The 18,232-nt window shown below is 35.5% G+C and overlaps 1 pseudogene; it reads left to right on the plus strand.

Annotated features, from left to right (window-relative positions):
• Positions 1–2,323: 2,323 nt before the first annotated feature.
• LOC115414161 (annexin A2-A-like) lies at positions 2,324–14,729 on the plus strand (annotated as a pseudogene).
• Positions 14,730–18,232: the final 3,503 nt, after the last annotated feature.

Here is an 18,232-nt window from a genome sequence, read left to right on the forward strand (position 1 = left end):
CTGAGCAAAATGTAAGAAAAAATAATAAATAAAGAACAACAAAATTCAGAAAATTAAAAAAAGTAACAAAATTAATAAGAACAAATAACTTTGCACTTCATCTTATAAAAGGTTATATTATTTTTAACAATTTGTATTAGTTCAGAATTCAAAGGTTGTTAACTTTTGCATTATTTTTAAAATTCTGACCCCCACTAAAATCAGCATTTTGTATAAAAAAAAAGGAAAATTACTACACTAATACCCTTCTCCAAAGTTAGTAAAAAATGCACATTGACACATTTTAGCATTTAACGTTTGACCTAGCACAAAAAATAATACTGCATATTAACCAATGTTGTTGTTAATCATTGACATATGACAGGCTGCAAAAAAAAGAAAACAAAGTAATCTAATTTTTATGTAGACTACAGAAAAAAAAAACAAATTTTTTGTGTTTTTGCATCAAAAAATATGGTTTGTTTACATTACAAACATAGCATTTAAAGGGTTAAAATGAGACAGTTATTAAGTATTTGATATTTTTGTTTATGGATTGAGTTGATAAAATACAAAAAAGTAAAAAAAAAAACAAAAAAAAACTGTATTAAAAAATATTATGACATGAGTGCATTAAGTGCAAATTACACACTTTCACTGGTTATGAAGGACGTCTCTGGGCGGGACATTGGAGGGTTAACGGTGAATGTTCATATCTAATTTGACTATATGTAAAGGCTGATAACAGTGCGTCGTCCTCTGACCCTACCCGAGTGTCTCTGAGCTGCAGGACTGTTTGTACTGCCTGTTGCTATGGTGATGAAACATCGATGACCCTCTCCACTTCCTGTTCATGTTGAGCAAGAGGCGAGGCTGTGGTTCGTACCAGGCTCCATTGTCCTTATCAGTGGACACGCCCTCTGGCACGTCCTGCTCTGTCCGTCCAACTCTGTGTCCATGTCTGGACCATCCACAGCTCCACCGTCCACAGCTCCACTGTCCACAGCTCCACCGTCCACAGCTCCACCGTCCACAGCTCCATGGTGGAAACACTCGTCCGGTTCTCACAGGTCCATTAAGGAAGCCCAGGTTTTCCTCTCAATGGAACAGAGTTAATTCACATGTACAACAACAAACTCTGATAAGGCGACAACAGTCTGTATCCGGGACTCAGAGGACGGATGTGAAAGTCCGTTTGGCATCTGTGTCTCCACAAGATCAGGAATGATTTCAACACAGTGGATGAAACGATACCACAAACATAATGTCACATATAACAAATAGAGCAAAATGGAAATGATGTACAGGATAAAACAGAAAGAAAAAAATGTGAAATATGCATGAAATGAAAAACAATGTAAAAGATACAGGATGAAAACAACACAAAAAATGTAACAAGATCAGTCAATCAAATTTATCAATCAAATTTTATTTATATAGCCCCAAATCATAACAAAAGTTATCTCACGACACTTTACATATTGAGTCGGTCGAAACCAGAGACTAAGATAAGGAAAGAAAACTGAAAACATGCAAAAACATGAAAATGAAGATGAAAATGTTAAAAAAAAACAACCCAAAAAACCAAAAAAATAACCATAAAAGATACAAGATACTGAAACCTAAATGATGCAACGAAACAAAAAACAAAACAAAGATGCAACAAGATAAAAATTATGTAAAAAAAATGAGATGGGGAAAAAATAGGAAGGAGGCAACAACATGAAAAACATAAAAAGAAGCAATGCAATTAAAAAACACATGAAATGATGGAAATTAGAAAGAAAATGATATAAAACATGCATGAGATGAAAACAACGTAAAAGATACAGATTGGAAAACAACAAAACGATGGAACAAGATAAATTAAAAAAACTGAAAAGCAAAACATGAAAAGGAAAAGATTAAAAAAAAGTTAATGATGCAAGAAATATTAAAACCTAAAAGATACAATAAGAAAAAAAAAACTAAATATTAAACGTAATAAAATGAAATGATGCAAAAAAAAAGTGAGATGGAAAAATAGGAGGAAAGGTGCCACAACATGAAATAATATAAAAGAAACAATGTAATTAAAAAAAAAAAAAATTAAAAGTAAAAGATACCAAGTTAAAAACAATAAACAAAAAAATATATTTAAGATGCAACAACATGAAAAATTTAAAAGAAGCAACACAATTAAAAAAAAAAAAAACACATGAAAATACAGAAAATAGAAAGAAAATAATGTAAATATGCATGAGATGGAAAAAATGTAACATGGATGACACAACATGATAAAAAAAAGTGTGCATGAGACAACATTTTAAGGATATGAGATTAAAAGGACAGAAAAGATGCAATAAAATAAAACTAGTCTGAAATTATATCAGTTTGTGTTGAAACATTCCATCAAATGAACTGAATGTTCAACACTGATTCTGATTCAACATAAGACAGAACATCAGAGTCTGGACTTAGTCTTTTTTTTTTTTTTGGACTTTGCCTTTATTACAGTCTGTCGTTGTGTTTTTGTTGAACTGGACGAACCCGGTGACCTTTAACCCCTGGACGTGTTCTGTCTGTGCAGGTGGGCTCATCATGGCGCTGGTGTCTGAGTTCCTGGGTCAGCTGACGCTGTCGTATGGAGGGGTGAGTCTGACAAAATGCCGACGTGAACACATGAATAATGACCAGATGAAGGAGATCATTTAATCTGCACAGAAATACAGGAAGGAACAGACGACAGGTAGAGCTGGAAAAGGGTTATAAAGGTTAAAGGTCACTGTTTAGTTTGACCTCTGACCCCATGACCACAAACAGCAGAAACGATCAAAAACATCTGACTTGAGTTCAATGAAACGGATTGTTTTTGCTGAATTTGTGATTAATTTATTCAATTTGTTGATTTTTTTTTTTATTTTGTTGATTATTTTCCTCATTTTTGTTCATTTTTAAATCATTTAGTTCGTCGTTTGTTATTTTGCATATTTTTGATTTTGTTGATTTATTCATTTGTTAAGTATTTTCATCAGTTTTATTCATCCTGTTGATTGTTTTGTTCATTTTTGCTCAATTTTTTGTTATTTTGTTCCATTTGTTGATTATTTTGTTTACGTCGTTTGTTTTTGCTCAATTTTGTTTATTTTAGAGTTAATTTATTATTTTTGTTGATGTTTCCTCATTTTTTTTTTTTTTTTTGATCATTTCTGTTGATCATTTGCTCAAGGCGTTTGTTATTTTGCAAATTTTTGTTCATTTTGGGATTAATTTATTCATTTTGTTAAGTATTTTCATCAGTTTTGTTCACCTTTTTGTTAATTTTTTTTGTCATTTTGTTCATTTGTTATTTTGCTAATTTTTGTTAAGTTTGGGATTAATTTATTCATTTTGTAAGTATTTTTTTCAGTTTTATTTATCCTGTTGATTATTTTGTCCATTTTCATTCAATTTGTTATTATTTTGTTCCACTTGTTGATTATTTCATTTAAGTTGTTTGTTTTTTGCTCAATTTTGTTTATTTTATGGTTAATTTACTCATTTTGTTGATATTTTCCTGATTTTTGTTCATCTTTTTAATCATGTTTGTTGATTTTGTTGATTTTGTTCAAGTTTTTTATTTTGCTAATTTTTGGTCATTTTTTGATTAATTTATTCATTTTGTTTATTATTTTCCTCACTTTTCTTCATTTTGGTAATTATTTTGTTTACCTTTATTCAATTTGTTTGTTATTTTGCCCCATTTGTTGATTATCTTGTTCAAGTCATTTTTTCTTTTTGCACAATTTTTTTCATTTTGCTGATTAATTTATTCATTTTGTTGATTATTTTGTTTTTGTTTTGTTGATTTGTCATTATTGATGATAATTAAAATGTGAACAGGTCTGAATGCTGACAGGCTGGATCTTCACATTCTGGAGTTTGTTTCAGTTTGTGATTGCATGCAGACTCTGATCAATCATTTTGATCAGTTTAACCAATGCTGGCTCCGCCCCTGTGGTCAGAATAGGAGGAAATTAGATTTAATTGACAGCTGTGAAGGAGGATAATGTCGACTAAAGACGCTTTTCCCTGGTTGATAGATTTATTTTATACAAACTTAAAAACAAAAAGAAAACAAACAGTAAAATAAAACATGGGACAAAAAAATGTTCACGTCAAAATGAAGATTAATTAAACACCTTTTCAATCCCACCCCATCTTCATTTTACTCGTTTATTTATTTTTATTTACATATAGTTCCTTCTCATTTCCTTCATCATATTATTTATAGACTTTCACTGTTGACATGAAGCCAAACCTGAATTAAATTGTGAATTAAAAACTGTATTTCAGATTTCCAGTGTTAAACCTTATGATAATCCAGGTGTATTTACATTCTTTTACAGCGTCAGCCCCTCCCATCCCTGTGTCACATGACGTAAAAGAACATATACGTGGTTTTATGACCTGAAACACAGATTCATAATGTTTTACTCCGGTTGTAAAGTCGATACTGCGAAGGTGTGGTTTGTTCACACCCAGAAAAACAAAGACATTCAACATCGGTCACACATCAATCATTCATTCAAGTCAGATGAAATGTATTGAAAGTGATAAAATATTAACGTCTGGTTCATTTAACTGTGATTAATTATTTCATATTGCCTCGAGGAAACAAAGTCCAACATCTGAAACTGATTTTCCATCGACTGTTTTTCTGTTTCTATCATATGAAATCAGTTAATGTCAGATGTTAGTTTTAGTTCCATGTTGACGAAGGACTTGTCGAGCTGATTTGATACAAAAAGTGATGTAAAGAAATGCCACTGTCTTTTAAAGTGTAGCTGCAGCTTTTAATAAAAGTAAGCAGATTTGAAATACAGCTGAAATATAATCTTCAGCTTCTTATTCTGGTTCATTTGGAGACGTAATTTAGCATTTTCATTTTCTATGTCTGAGATTTAGTGAATTTATCAGAATTGATTAAAAAAATGCTGTGAAAAAAGTTGTGTTTTTGCTGTGACTCAGACCGAACCGTTAGAAAGTTTGTTTTTTTATATGTATAAAGTTCAGTGTAGATGTTTTACATGTCCAACAGCCATTCATCACCTCTAATGAAGACACTGTAACGAGTCAATGCTAATGTTTAAACACGTTCACTATAGAACCTCAGTGGGCCCAAGTCAGACCCCTGCGGTATACCTAGAAAGCTGAAAAACTCCACTTTTCCTGACTATGATATGAGTGGAACTAATGATTGAAAAGTCAGTCCCAGAAGATGGTCCAGGTCTCTAAGGGTTAATGTGGCATCTAAAGCTTTGTCTTCTGCCCCCTAGAGGTCAGACAAACACGGTTTTAGTTTGTGGATTTCTTAGAAAGTGATATTAGAAGCAAAGTTATAGTTGACATTGCATGTTGTTAAAAACCAATAAATTAAAAATGATTTAACATGTTGACGTCAGACAGAACCATGTAGAAGATGACGACAAGATGAATTAGTCTGATTCTAAAATTACATTGAAGAAGAATGAACTGGAACAAATGCAGGCGAATGAGAACATGAACATACAGTAGTCGACAAAATTTTATGGACACCCTGTGCATTTGTGGTACGTTGAATTTAAAATCAGCCAAAAGTCGACAAATGCAGGAACATGTCAGCCAGGATTAGCGCTCTACTGTGTGACTACTAAATATTTAACTGATGATGTGATGTCTCTGTTGTCTGTAGGAGGCGGAGCCTAAATTCCCGACTGTGGTGCCGGCGCGAGACTTCGACCCAGCCCGAGACGCTGCCAGGATCGACACTGCCATCAAAACCAAAGGTCAGAGGTTCCGCCTCCTAATCAGACAGAAAAGAAGAAGAAATCAGCAAGTATTAGTCATTAAATCTGAGTTCTGTGTTGATACGATGCCTCAAATCTAAAGGTTTCTGCTTTTATTTGTTTTCTATGATAGTTAATAGATACAGTCCGGCGTTAAAGTCGGATTCCATCTTTATCTGTGTTGTTTTCCAGAGTTAAAGTGATCATACATATTTATTTCTCATTCTCTTTTCTTCACATAAAACAAAAAAAATACAGGAAATATATGCACAGCCTTAAAAGACAAAAAATAAAACTGAGCTAAATGTGTTGTAAAGGTTAAGGTCATTTAGTGTGACCTCTGACCCCATGACAAGAAGCAGCACAAACAATTACCATAGAAACTGACATGAGTTAAATTAAACAGGATTATTTTGGTAGATTTTTTGTTCATCTTTTGATAATTTTGTTCATCTTGTATTTTTTTGGGTTAATTTTGTTGATTATTTCATTCATTTGTTGATTATTGTAATCATTTTAGTTGATTTTTTTCATCCTTTTTGTTCATTTTGGGGTTTTTTTGATTATTTTGTTTGTGTTTTTTGTTTATTTTGTAATTTTTGCTTCATTTTGCTTATTTTTGTTTAATTTGTTCCTGGTATAAAACCTCAGTAAATTAATGCCATAAATCTCATATTGACTGAATTAAAGGGTTAAAGTCATGTTAAGGTCAAAGGTCACACTAAAATACCACCACTGTGATTTATACAAGCTGTTTATTTTGTTAAACTGGATTAAATATAACACAAAATGATTAAATACAGACACTGTTAAATGCATATGTGTGGTCATTAGAACTTTAATAAACCATCAAACCTAATGTTGGACTTTTACACAGAACTGTAGGTTTTAGTTTAAGGAAAAGACACAAGATGAAAACGATGTAAAAGATTCAACAAGATGAAAAACAAACCAAAATCCAGCTCAATCATTTACCCATGATGTTATTTACTGTAGACCAAAACCACAACAAAGGCGTCTCTGTCTGTGGTGGGTTCAAGGCTGCAGGATTTTCCAGCTCTGACTCAACTTCTTGTGAGTGAACATCAGTTAAACAAAGTCTGGATTTTACAACTTGAAACCAGAAAAGGATGGTTTCAGACTCAAATGATGAAGCACAAACATTCTGAAACTAGTGCAACAAAATAAACATGACAATAATATGAACATTTACTGTTTTTTTCACGCACCAACCTTCACCAGTAGATGTTTATATGAAAAACATCCAGTATCCTGTAATATTTAGAGAGACTTTGAACAGTTTTTGTCCTTCAGTTAACCCTTTAAGACCTGAACATCAACTGAATTAAACTGTTTAATACCTGTTGATCCACTAATCCTGTCAATACTTGTAAATAATTGGTGTAAAATCTTTTTTGGTCATCAGATATGACCCATTTGGACGTTCAACAAGCCCACTGAGTTGATAAATGACAGTGGATGGACACACTTGGTTCATGTTAAATAATAAATAAAAGGAACACGAATAAAATATTTCACTAAATAATAAATACCATGAAAGACTATGCAAAAAAAATTGCTTAAATGAAGTAAAACAAAATAAAATAAGCAACAAAATAAACAAAACCAGCCAAAGTGATCAATAAAATGAACAAAAATGAATTATATACCAATAAATAAAACAAAACAAATGAACAAAAATGTAAAAAAAAAAAAAAAAGACAGTGTTGAAAACTAATAAAATGAACAAAGGCAAATGAGATATGAAGTAAAATGAATAAAAATGAACAAAATAATTAAAAACTAAGAAAAGAAGCCACAAACTCAACAAGATTGAAGAAAAAATAATAAAAACCAGCAAAATGTACAAAAAAAACAAAACAAATAAACAACAAAATGAACTAAAACAAATAAATAAAATAAAATTAATATGAATAAAAATGGCCAAAATTAATTTAGAAAATTACAAAATACCATGAACAAAATAAGGTTATAGACACTTGGTTTATGTTCATTTAATGATATATTTTACTGAAAAAGTTATGTTTTGTTTTGTTTTTTTCAGTTTTGTTAATGAACATCTACATGATCAGTGAATTATATGTTGGAAAGTCCATGATTTACACTGAAAAATGTAAAATACAGAAGGTAATATTATAATAATGGTGGTAAATCACTTAATAAAGGTTAAATGTAGAGAAAAAGTCTTCAGGGGTTAATTCATCACTTCATCTCTTTCTTTATTGAAAATGATAATTTTACTGCTGTACCAAATATGAAATGAGACAAATGAAAAGTGTTAAAACGTCTGAGATCATCAGATGCAGGTAAAGATGAGTTAAAGATGTGAAATCCTTGTGTTTCCTTTAGGAGTCGATGAACAAACCATCATCGACATCCTGACGAGACGCAGCTGTGAACAACGCAAAGAGATCGCATTCGAGTATGAGAGATACGCCAAGAAGGTACGAAAAATGAAAATACAGCCAGACAATCAGTGGATGAAGCTACGGGTTTATTAGAAGGATGTTACCTGAGAGTTTGTGCTGATTTATTTGTCCATTTTAGGACAAATATCTGTATATTGACCTCTTATGACCTTTTCATGAAAGGCTTTAGTTTTATTACATCTGAGGTGAATTATTCAGCAGTAAAAGAATTTACTCTGAGCTTTAATGAACATTTACATAATCAGTGAATTAAATATAGGAAAATACATGGTTCACACTGAGAAGCACAAATACAAAAGATAATTTATTGTAAATGGTGATAAATCATTGAGGAAAGATTAAATGTGGAGAAAAATTCATTTGAAGGCATCACAAAATTGTTTTAGGTCTTTAAGGGTTAATTCAGTCTTGATGTTTTGAAGACACACAATTGTGCTAAATGAAAATAATGGATAATTCACCTGAAATCCATTAAAACTTAAGACCTTTTTGGAAAATGTCAGACAATATGAGGAATACATTAAATATATGAGTAATACAAAAGGTAATGGACACAAATAAGTGTTAATGTAATGTAACACAAATGACAGTATCATCAGTATAAAAAAGTTTTATTAATTAATTAATGATGTATTTAGCTGAAAAACTCACTTTTTCTTCAGTTCTCTCTATTTTTGATATAATAACCTTTTAATTTACTCTGAGCTTTAATGAACATTTACAAAATCAGTTAATTAAATATAAAAAATAAGGGATTTAAACTGAAAAATGCAAAATACAAAGGATAATATGATAATAAATTGTGATCAGTTGCTCAGTAAAGGTTAAATGTATTGTGTACATTAATTTAGAAGTCACCACAAAGATGGTTCTAGATCTTTAAGGTTTAAACAGGAGATTCGATCATATATGAGAACATACAACATACATTTTAGTTCTTACAGGCTTTAGTTTTGATACATCTGAGGTGAATTATCCAGTATTTTTATTTTACATCATTGTTTGTCTGATTTCAACCTGATTGGATGAAACTTTAACATGTAGAACCTCTTGGTGAAGTGTTCGTCCGCTGCTTTGGTGCTAAATGTTGACATGTTGTTTCCAGGACCTGGTGGTGGCCCTGAAGGGGGCGCTGTCGGGTTCTCTGGAGGCGCTGATGCTGGGTCTGATGAAGAGCACCGCTGAGTACGACGCCTCTGAGCTCAAAGCCTCCATGAAGGTCAGGTGGTTTCCATGGAAACAGTAGAATCTGATCTGTTTTATCAGACAACAGTATTCTGAATATGAGAAATCAGATTAACACACTTGGATTTGTCCCCAATAATCTGATGTTTTCATGCATGTATACCTGTTAATCTGATTTATTTATTTGCATCTGAACATGTGGAAAAACTATTTAAATCGTAGAAAATGGAAGTGACGTTGAAGACAAACAAAACAAAACCAAACAAAAACTGAGTAAATAATGAAAAAATTAACAAAACCAAACAATGTGTTTTGAAGACAGTAACAGGAAGTTTGATTTTACCATCACTATGTACGAACAAACTCTGAAATAATAATAATGGACTGAAACGTCTAAACCAAAGTTTATGGATTATCGTATTTCCGAAGTGCATGGAAACGCATCACATCTAATTATTAACAGTTGTTGGGTTTATATGGTCATGCATGTAAACTGACTCATTCATGGTTTCAGACCCTGGTTCAGTTCAGACTGTGGTCTGTACATCTGTGTTTGTGTTTGTTCAGGGTCTGGGAACAGACGAGGAGACGCTCATCGAGATCGTCTGTTCCAGAAGCAATGAGGAGATGATGGTGATCAAGAGGTCTACAAAGACAGTAGGTTTCAGACCAAGACTAGAACCAGTACTAGTCTGAGGCTGAGGATCCTTCAGTTCTGTGATCCTCTGGTCCCCTGGTGGATCCTTCAGTGCCCTGGTAGATCCTACAGGTGCCTGTGGATCCTTTGGGGTCCTCTGTTGACTTTTTGGGTCCTCAGTGGATGTTTGGTTCATGGTGGATCTTTCAAGTCCATGGTAGAGTCTTTCGGTCCCTGGGGATCCTTTTCTGATGCTCAGTCTTTTCTTCTAGTGTTTAAAAAGGAGCTGGAAAAAGACGTTGCAGGGAGACACGTCTGGAAACTTTTGCCAAACTGCTGCTGGCGTCTAGTGGAGTAAGTCCAGGTTCAGGGGGTCTGACTGCTCTGGTTCCAGAGCCTTACAGGTGTGTTCCGTCCTGGTTGGATCTTGTCTACAGTCTTAATCTTTGATGCTGGGTCACCTGGCTGACTGTGACTGGTCAGTTCTAGTCTTTAAAAGGAGGTTGATCTTCCAGCTCAGTGGGCTGTTCTGTCCAAGTGTCCACATCCCTGCTTAGCTTTCAGTGGACACTGTCCCACCCCCTCCACCCCCCCACCATTGGTAAATTTCCTTTTACCTTGAGACATTAAGTTGCTTATATATTTTTTTCTTTTCTATTCCTGGTGTTTTGTTTCTTTTTTTCAGTTAAACGTTCCTCCTGTCAATAAATTTTCATCTACTTTTATTAACATGCGTCTAATATCTTCTCGTCTGTCTGATTCACAGACGAGGAGAGACGAACCATCCAATGTGATCGACTATGTGAAGATCGATGAAGACGCTCGGGTGAGTTCAACTAAAACTCAGAACCAAGTCCAGGTCCAGGTCCAGGTCCAGGTCCAGGTCCAGGTCCAGGTCCAGGTCCAGGTCCAGGTCCTCCATGCACCTCCCCCTGTTCCTTCTGTTACAGTGTCTTGTGTTTTTTTTTTTTTTTTCAGTGTTTGTATGAAGCTGGAGTGAAGAGGAGGGAACTGACGTGGCCACATGGATCAGCATCATGTCCCAGAGGAGTGTCCCGCACCTGCAGAAAAGGTCAACTGCAATGCAACATAATGCAACGCAATGCAGATGCAACACAACTGCAACACAACCACAACACCATGCAACTACAACACAACCATAACACAAAGCAACACACCACAAAATAACTGCACTGCAACCACAATGCAACCGCACAGAACACAACTGCACCACAACTGCAACCCCAACACAACCACAACGCAATCACAACTACTATGAAACACAACACAACTGCACTCCAACTTCACAAAAACACATCAGATGCAAACGGCAACACAACACAACTGCACTGCAACCACAATGCAACTTGCAACACAGCACATCACAACACAATATAACTGTACTTGCAACACAACTGCAACACGACGCAACTACACTGCAACCTTAACACACCTCAATGACAATGCAACACAACCACATACACCACAACACAGCCGCAACACACACAACTGCACTGCAAACCACCACACACACACCACAGCACAATACAACCACAATACAATGCAACTGCACCGCAACCTCACACACCTACAACGCAATGCACCTGCAACACAACACAACCTCAACCAGACTGACTGATGATGTGATTGTGAATTGAATCCAATCAGCAGCTCCCTTAAATCTCTTGGTGTTTGTTCTCCAGTTTTTGCTTTAAAACGTTTGTTTAATGTTCTTTAAGTATTTTGGTCGGGTCTTTACCTGCAGTGTTCGAGCGCTATAGAGCTACAGCCCCTATGACATGAAGGAGAGCATCAGGAAGGAGGTGAATGCGACCTGGAGAATCCTTCCTGACGTTGGGTACGTCCACCGACAGATCCAAACGACGACAAACGCTTTCACCAAAACCTGAACCAACTCAGCATCTGTTTGTGTTTTTTACAGTCGAATGCTTCGAGAACAAGCAGCTGTACTTCGCCAACAGACTCAGTGAAGCCATGAAGGTAAAAAAACCCATCAGAAAACACATCCAGAAGCAGCTGCAGCGTCAACACCATCTTCAATGTTCAGACGATGGAAGTTTAATGTTAATATACACAGGAACAGTAGAGGATGGGGAATGAGTCCTTAAAACTCAGGGTGGAGAGTTTTATGGATTTACCGTGAAAGTCCAGGAAAACAGGTGTTATTTAACATCAGTGACTTAATGTTTTATTTCTGACAATAAAAAATCACAATAAAACCAACAAAAGCACATTATTAACAGAAAATAACCAAAAAAAAGAAGGAAATTCGTCCCATTATACAAAAAGAATACTTATACAGTTTGAATATTATTTACACATGGAAAAGGAGCGACTCAAAACACCTTTATATTTCAACCTACTGATATTATTTTTGATACAAACATGATTAATCAGCAAGAGAAACAAGAAGAAAAAAAAAACAAACAATTATAAATAATTAAATTAAATAAAATAACCACAACAATATTACTCCTATTATTACATTTTTTTCCTCTCATCCAAAAATAACAGAAAAAAAAAAACCCCAATGATTCGGTCCCATAGCGTGACAAAATCATATCTTTATTCTTCTGTTTAAAGTGAAATATATTTGGACATTGTTTTAACTCAGTCTATAAGAAAGTCATCTGCAAACGCATTTTCTTATGTATTTTCAGTCAGACTGAGGTACATAAGGACAGTTTGTTGTTTACATGAACTGTTTTCTATCATGTTTCCAGTCTGATTCGATTCATGGGTTAATTGGTTAATTTTTTTCATGTGATGTCACTTCCTGTGTCCTTTCAGAGTAAAGGTGCTAAGGAGAGGTTGTGACCCGGATCATGGTTTTCACGCTGCGAAGTCGACCTAATGAGGATAAGAACGAATTCAAGAGGCAGCACAAGAGGTCACTGTACCAGACCATCGCTGTAAGTCACCAGAAATATCACAGAAATGTTACAGAAATATTACACAGATATCACAGAATATTAGGGAAATATAAAAAAAACTGACATAAATATTACACAAATATCCATAAACTTACACAGATATCACAAAAATATGGGGGAAATATCACAGAATATTCTAGAAATATTGAGAAGTATCAATGAAATATTCCAGAAATATTACACAGATATCACAGAAATATTAGGGAAGTATCACAGAAATATTACAGAGATATTCCATAACATTAGCACAAATATGACAGAAATTTTAGGGAAGTATTACAGAAATATTAATGAATGTCACAAAGATATTGCAGAAATATACAGAAATATCACAATAATATTCCAGAAATATTACACAATAGCACAGAAATATGAGGGGAAGTCCCACAGAAATATTACGATATATTCCATAAACATTACACAAAATATGACAGAAATTTTAGGGAAGCATTACAGAATATTAATGAAATATCACAAAGAGATTGCAGAATATTACAGAAATATCACACATAATATTCCAAAAATATTACACAAATATCACAGAAATATGAAGGAAGTATCACAGAAATATGACAGAAATATTCCATAAACATTACATAAATATCACAAAAATATTCCAGAAATATTCCACAAATATGATAGAAGTATTCCACAAACATTACACAAAGATACACAGAAATATGAGGGAAGTATCACAGAAATATGACAGAAATATTCCATAAACATTACATAATATCACAAAAATATTCCAGAAATATTACACAAATATGATAGAAATATTCCACAAACATTACACAAATATCACAGAAATATTAGGTAAGTATCACAGAAATATGACAGAATATTCCATAAACATTACATAATATAAAATTTTGCCAGAAATATTACACAAATATAACGGAAATATTCTGTAAACATTACACAATATCACAGAAATATTAGGGAAGTAGCACAGAAATATAACAGAAATTTCACAGAAACATTACTGAACAGAAGCACTCGAGAGCGCAGACCTCCACCAAGGCTGATCAGTGGGTCCCCCCTGTGGGCCCCCCCATGCCAAGGAGGTTATGTTTTTGCCAGGGTTGTTTGTTTGTTTGTCTGTCTGTTTGTTTGTCTGTCCGTTAGTGTGCAACATAACTCAAAAAGTTATGGACAGATTTTGATGAAATTTTCTGGTCTGCGCCCCCCCCCCCCCGTGGGCCCCCCCCACCCCCCGATCACCACCAAAATTTAATCATTTCTTCCTTATCCCATTTCCAACAAACCCTGAAAATTTCATCCAAATCTGTCCATAACTTTTTGAGGTTATGTTGCACACTAACGGACAGACAAACAAACAACAAACCCTGGCAAAAACATAACCCCTTGGCGGAAGTAAATATCACAATAATGTATTATTTGTCCTACGGTCTTTTAAGGCTGTGCACATATTTTCTGTATTTTCTCGTTGAATGAGAAGAAAAGAGATTGAGAAATAAATATGTATGAACACAAGTACCATTTGATGTTCTAAATGTGTGAAATATCTCAGAATGCATCAACCCTGCTGTGAATAAAGTGGCTTAAGTCTTTCCCATCTCTTCTACAGGAACACACTAAAGGAGATTATCAGAAAGCTCTGCTCAGCCTCTGTGGAGGAGATGACTGAATCATCACTCCGGACTCCATTTCCCATCATTCCTCTATCAGCTTCACCTCACTTCAGTTCTACAGTATTAAAGTCTGTTCATTTTTTTTTTTTTTTTTTTTTTAAATCAAATGCACCATTTCCTGTTCTGTGTTAGCTGCGCAATAAATAAATAAAACAAACAAATAAAACACTTTCCACATGTTGGTGGTGCTGTTTGTTAGAGTGACCTCCAGAGGGCGCCATATTATTATTATTCACAATTAGAAAAGGGGAAAAGGATATTATAAATAAATCTATATTATAAAACCTCTGTAAAAAGCCGCTGTGTGTGCAAGTCTGTGTGTCTGCTTTATAAGTGAATAACTGGATAGTTAGCTTTGGCCTCTTGGAATACTCATGCATTTTGGGTCAAGGATCAAGACTGGTGAAAACAGCTTATTGATACGACCAATATTTGTAGAGTTATTAGTTGTTTTTAAAATTACATTGGGTTAACTGGCAGACCGCGGACGAGTCCATTCACAGCCGCAAACGGGGGGGGGTGGGGGCTGGATCCGGACCAACAGAACCACCGGGACACGACTGGAGAACCGGGTCCGGCTGTGATCAGACACTAACAAGGTGGGTCTGGTTCTTACTGTGGTCGGTTCAACTCCGCCCCGGTGAAACCCGGCCCGTTCACGTCCACCTCCGGACCCCCCCCCCCTCCCCAACACGTGACAGACCTTTCTGCGCAGACTCCGATCAGAAGGACCAGAGTTCAGCGGACCAGGACGGCAATGAGTCTCGATAATCTGTCATGTACAGTCCTGTGTTACAGTCTTATGCTGCCTTCACGTGCTACCGGGATAGAGGGAATGTACATACGTCACTTCCCCCCTGGGCCCCGCCCCTCTAAGTCAGACTGAGTGGCAAAAAACAAACCAGTTCAACATGGCGGAGTATAGAAGTAACTACAGCGAGACCGGGAAAAATGTGGAACATGAAATTAAAGACAATTGGACTCGACATGGATCCATACAAGCTACCAAACAACAAGTGGTCTACGAACATTGATATGTGGAGGGAAATCACGTATCCTGACATTTATATGAACCTGATTTCAACGCTGGGAAAATTCACAGTGCAAAGGCTGGAAGCATCCAAAAGACAGAGTTGTTGACATCCTCATCATCGTTAATTAGAGGAATACAGCTGGTGAGTGCTTTCAGTTCAACATACTATTGTTTTTGAGGTTTTCTGTCAGTGCAGACGTATTTTCTGGCGGTGATTGCCAAGGTAAAGGCCCAGCAGTAGTGCTCACAGTTCACTACTGATTACTGGAGTTGAACCCTTAGTATTGACCCAAGTGAGTGGATGATCTACTGGTACTGTGGAGATTTAAGTAGAGTTAACGTCAATACTTGATACAACCCAGCTACAACAGCTTTGTGCTAGAGTACCACCTTATTTGGAAAACTAGGTTAGCCTCAGTTAAGCTAGTTTACGATCATGTAGAGCACAAGGTTCAGAATCACACAATTGAAGACAAAAACGTTTCAATTATGAAATATAGAACTAAATGACAGATGCTAACATTAAGAGCTTTACTAAGAAGTAACGTTAGCCAAAACCATATGTAATTTAAGGTATGATTTTACGCAAGAACACAGCATAAATGAACGTTATCTGACAGGAAATGGCAACCACAAATCCAGGTTTCGTTGCCTGGATTCCAGTTATTTCTATGAATTGCAGCGATCTATCTGCTTCTTCTGTCTTTGGCTTTAGGTAGCTGATAAAACGATAGCTCAGAGTGCTTTTTAGATCTATTCGTGCAAGCAATGGCACAACAGCTCTTTCCCATTTTTTAGATCGCTCTGAAGTTTTCGCAGTATTCAAGCCAAAGCCGCTACTCCTCTCCCTCTTTCTGCCACTCAGTGGACGTAACTGCGGTGACTTCCGCTAGCGGTGACGTCATGTGCATACCCTCTATAGATGGTATTCACTGACGTCACACATCTGGGACACGAGGTCAGTCTCCGCCATGTTGAGGGGTAAACAAATACATGGTTGACTGTGCTATGTGTGCTTTGTGTAAACTATTGCAGTGTTCCAGGCCGTTTTTTGAGCCTGTAAGTCACGACTTCAAACCATGACTCAAGACTCTGTAACGTTCCAGGCAAGTCACACCAATCTGCCTGAGAAACAGCAGAAACAGGAGTGAAAACGGTGCATACGGCAAGAGAAGGTGTTCTATGTTTTATGTTATGTTATTTGTATATTTGTATATGTATTTGGTATTAATTTATTCTTGCACTCAATGGACTGAAAACTAGCTAATGCTAGAGTAGCTGCTGATTATGCAGAACATTTGCAGATAAATAATGTCAGCTAGGGCTGCAGCTATCAAATATTTTAGTATTCAAGTATTCTAAAGAAAATTCCTTCGATTAATCGAGTAATCGGATAAAACTTATTTTTGCTTGGTTAAAGAGCAATTATAAATACACAAGAGGAAATAAGGTATTTCACTTAATAATGAAGGACCAATTGGTTTCCTTTGTATTTTTTTTAAACTATAATCAACAGTTTTATTTGTTACATTTATATTGTGCATACGCAACAAAATGTATTTTCTTGACTAGAAACATTTTCAGAGAGGCAATTGCAAATACAAATAAAAATAAATAAAATTTAATTATTTTCAATTTAGTATTTCTTGAAAATATCAACCATATAATGTATTAATCAATTTTTAAAAAAGGCATAAACATTGCCTTTTTGATGTGCAACTGAACTTTGGCAGCTGTAAGTTTCAGAATTTTCAATTTAGACATAACAGGGATGTGTTGTGGCATATAAGAGGCAAGAACTTTTGAATGGGAACTTGGAAGGAGTCCATGCATGAACAGTTTTACACACTTCTGCTATATTCTTGAGAATTTAAGGCAATGCCCCCCCCCACCTTATCTGTCTGTCTTATAACCTACAACCCCCCCCCCCCCCCCCCCCCCCCACACACACACACACACACACGTCCAGTTAACTGATGATTTGATTCATTTTAGCAAAAAGTAGTTGGATTTTTGCCAAAATTCGGCCATGACAAGGTAAGAGAAAGCTTTCAGCAAGCCGTGCACCATTTTGGCTGTGCTTTAGGGAAATTAGCTGTGTAAATCACGGCTCGCTGCCTAAATCTGTGCTTGTCATAATCATAATAATCTAGCCACACATTCGACAGTAGCCATAATTAACAGAAACCTAGCCCTCCGCAGGGCTAACATTACTGTACGTTAGTAAGGTACATTAACGTTAATCTCATGGATTTGCGCTACATTAATTTTATTTTATCTCGGGTCTTCCGCTCCATTCTAGATGTTTTATGAGAAGATGCTACATCGGAGATGTTGCTGTTGTGGTATGGAAGGGTAGTGTTACAACGGATACATGTCATGGCGTTCACCTTGCCGTTCAGTCTGAAATGCTTCCACACTATTGACGTTTTCTGTCTTTTTTATAGTGTTTTTTTTTGTCTTTGGTCATCATTGCTGTATTCACTCGCCTGTCTATGCTCGCCTCTTCCATCTTCTCGCTGCTTCATTTGAACACTTCTGCGTCCTCCGTCA

This window comes from Sphaeramia orbicularis, chromosome 3 (assembly GCF_902148855.1).
Source record: "Sphaeramia orbicularis chromosome 3, fSphaOr1.1, whole genome shotgun sequence".
In the NCBI taxonomy this organism is placed as follows: domain Eukaryota; kingdom Metazoa; phylum Chordata; class Actinopteri; order Kurtiformes; family Apogonidae; genus Sphaeramia; species Sphaeramia orbicularis.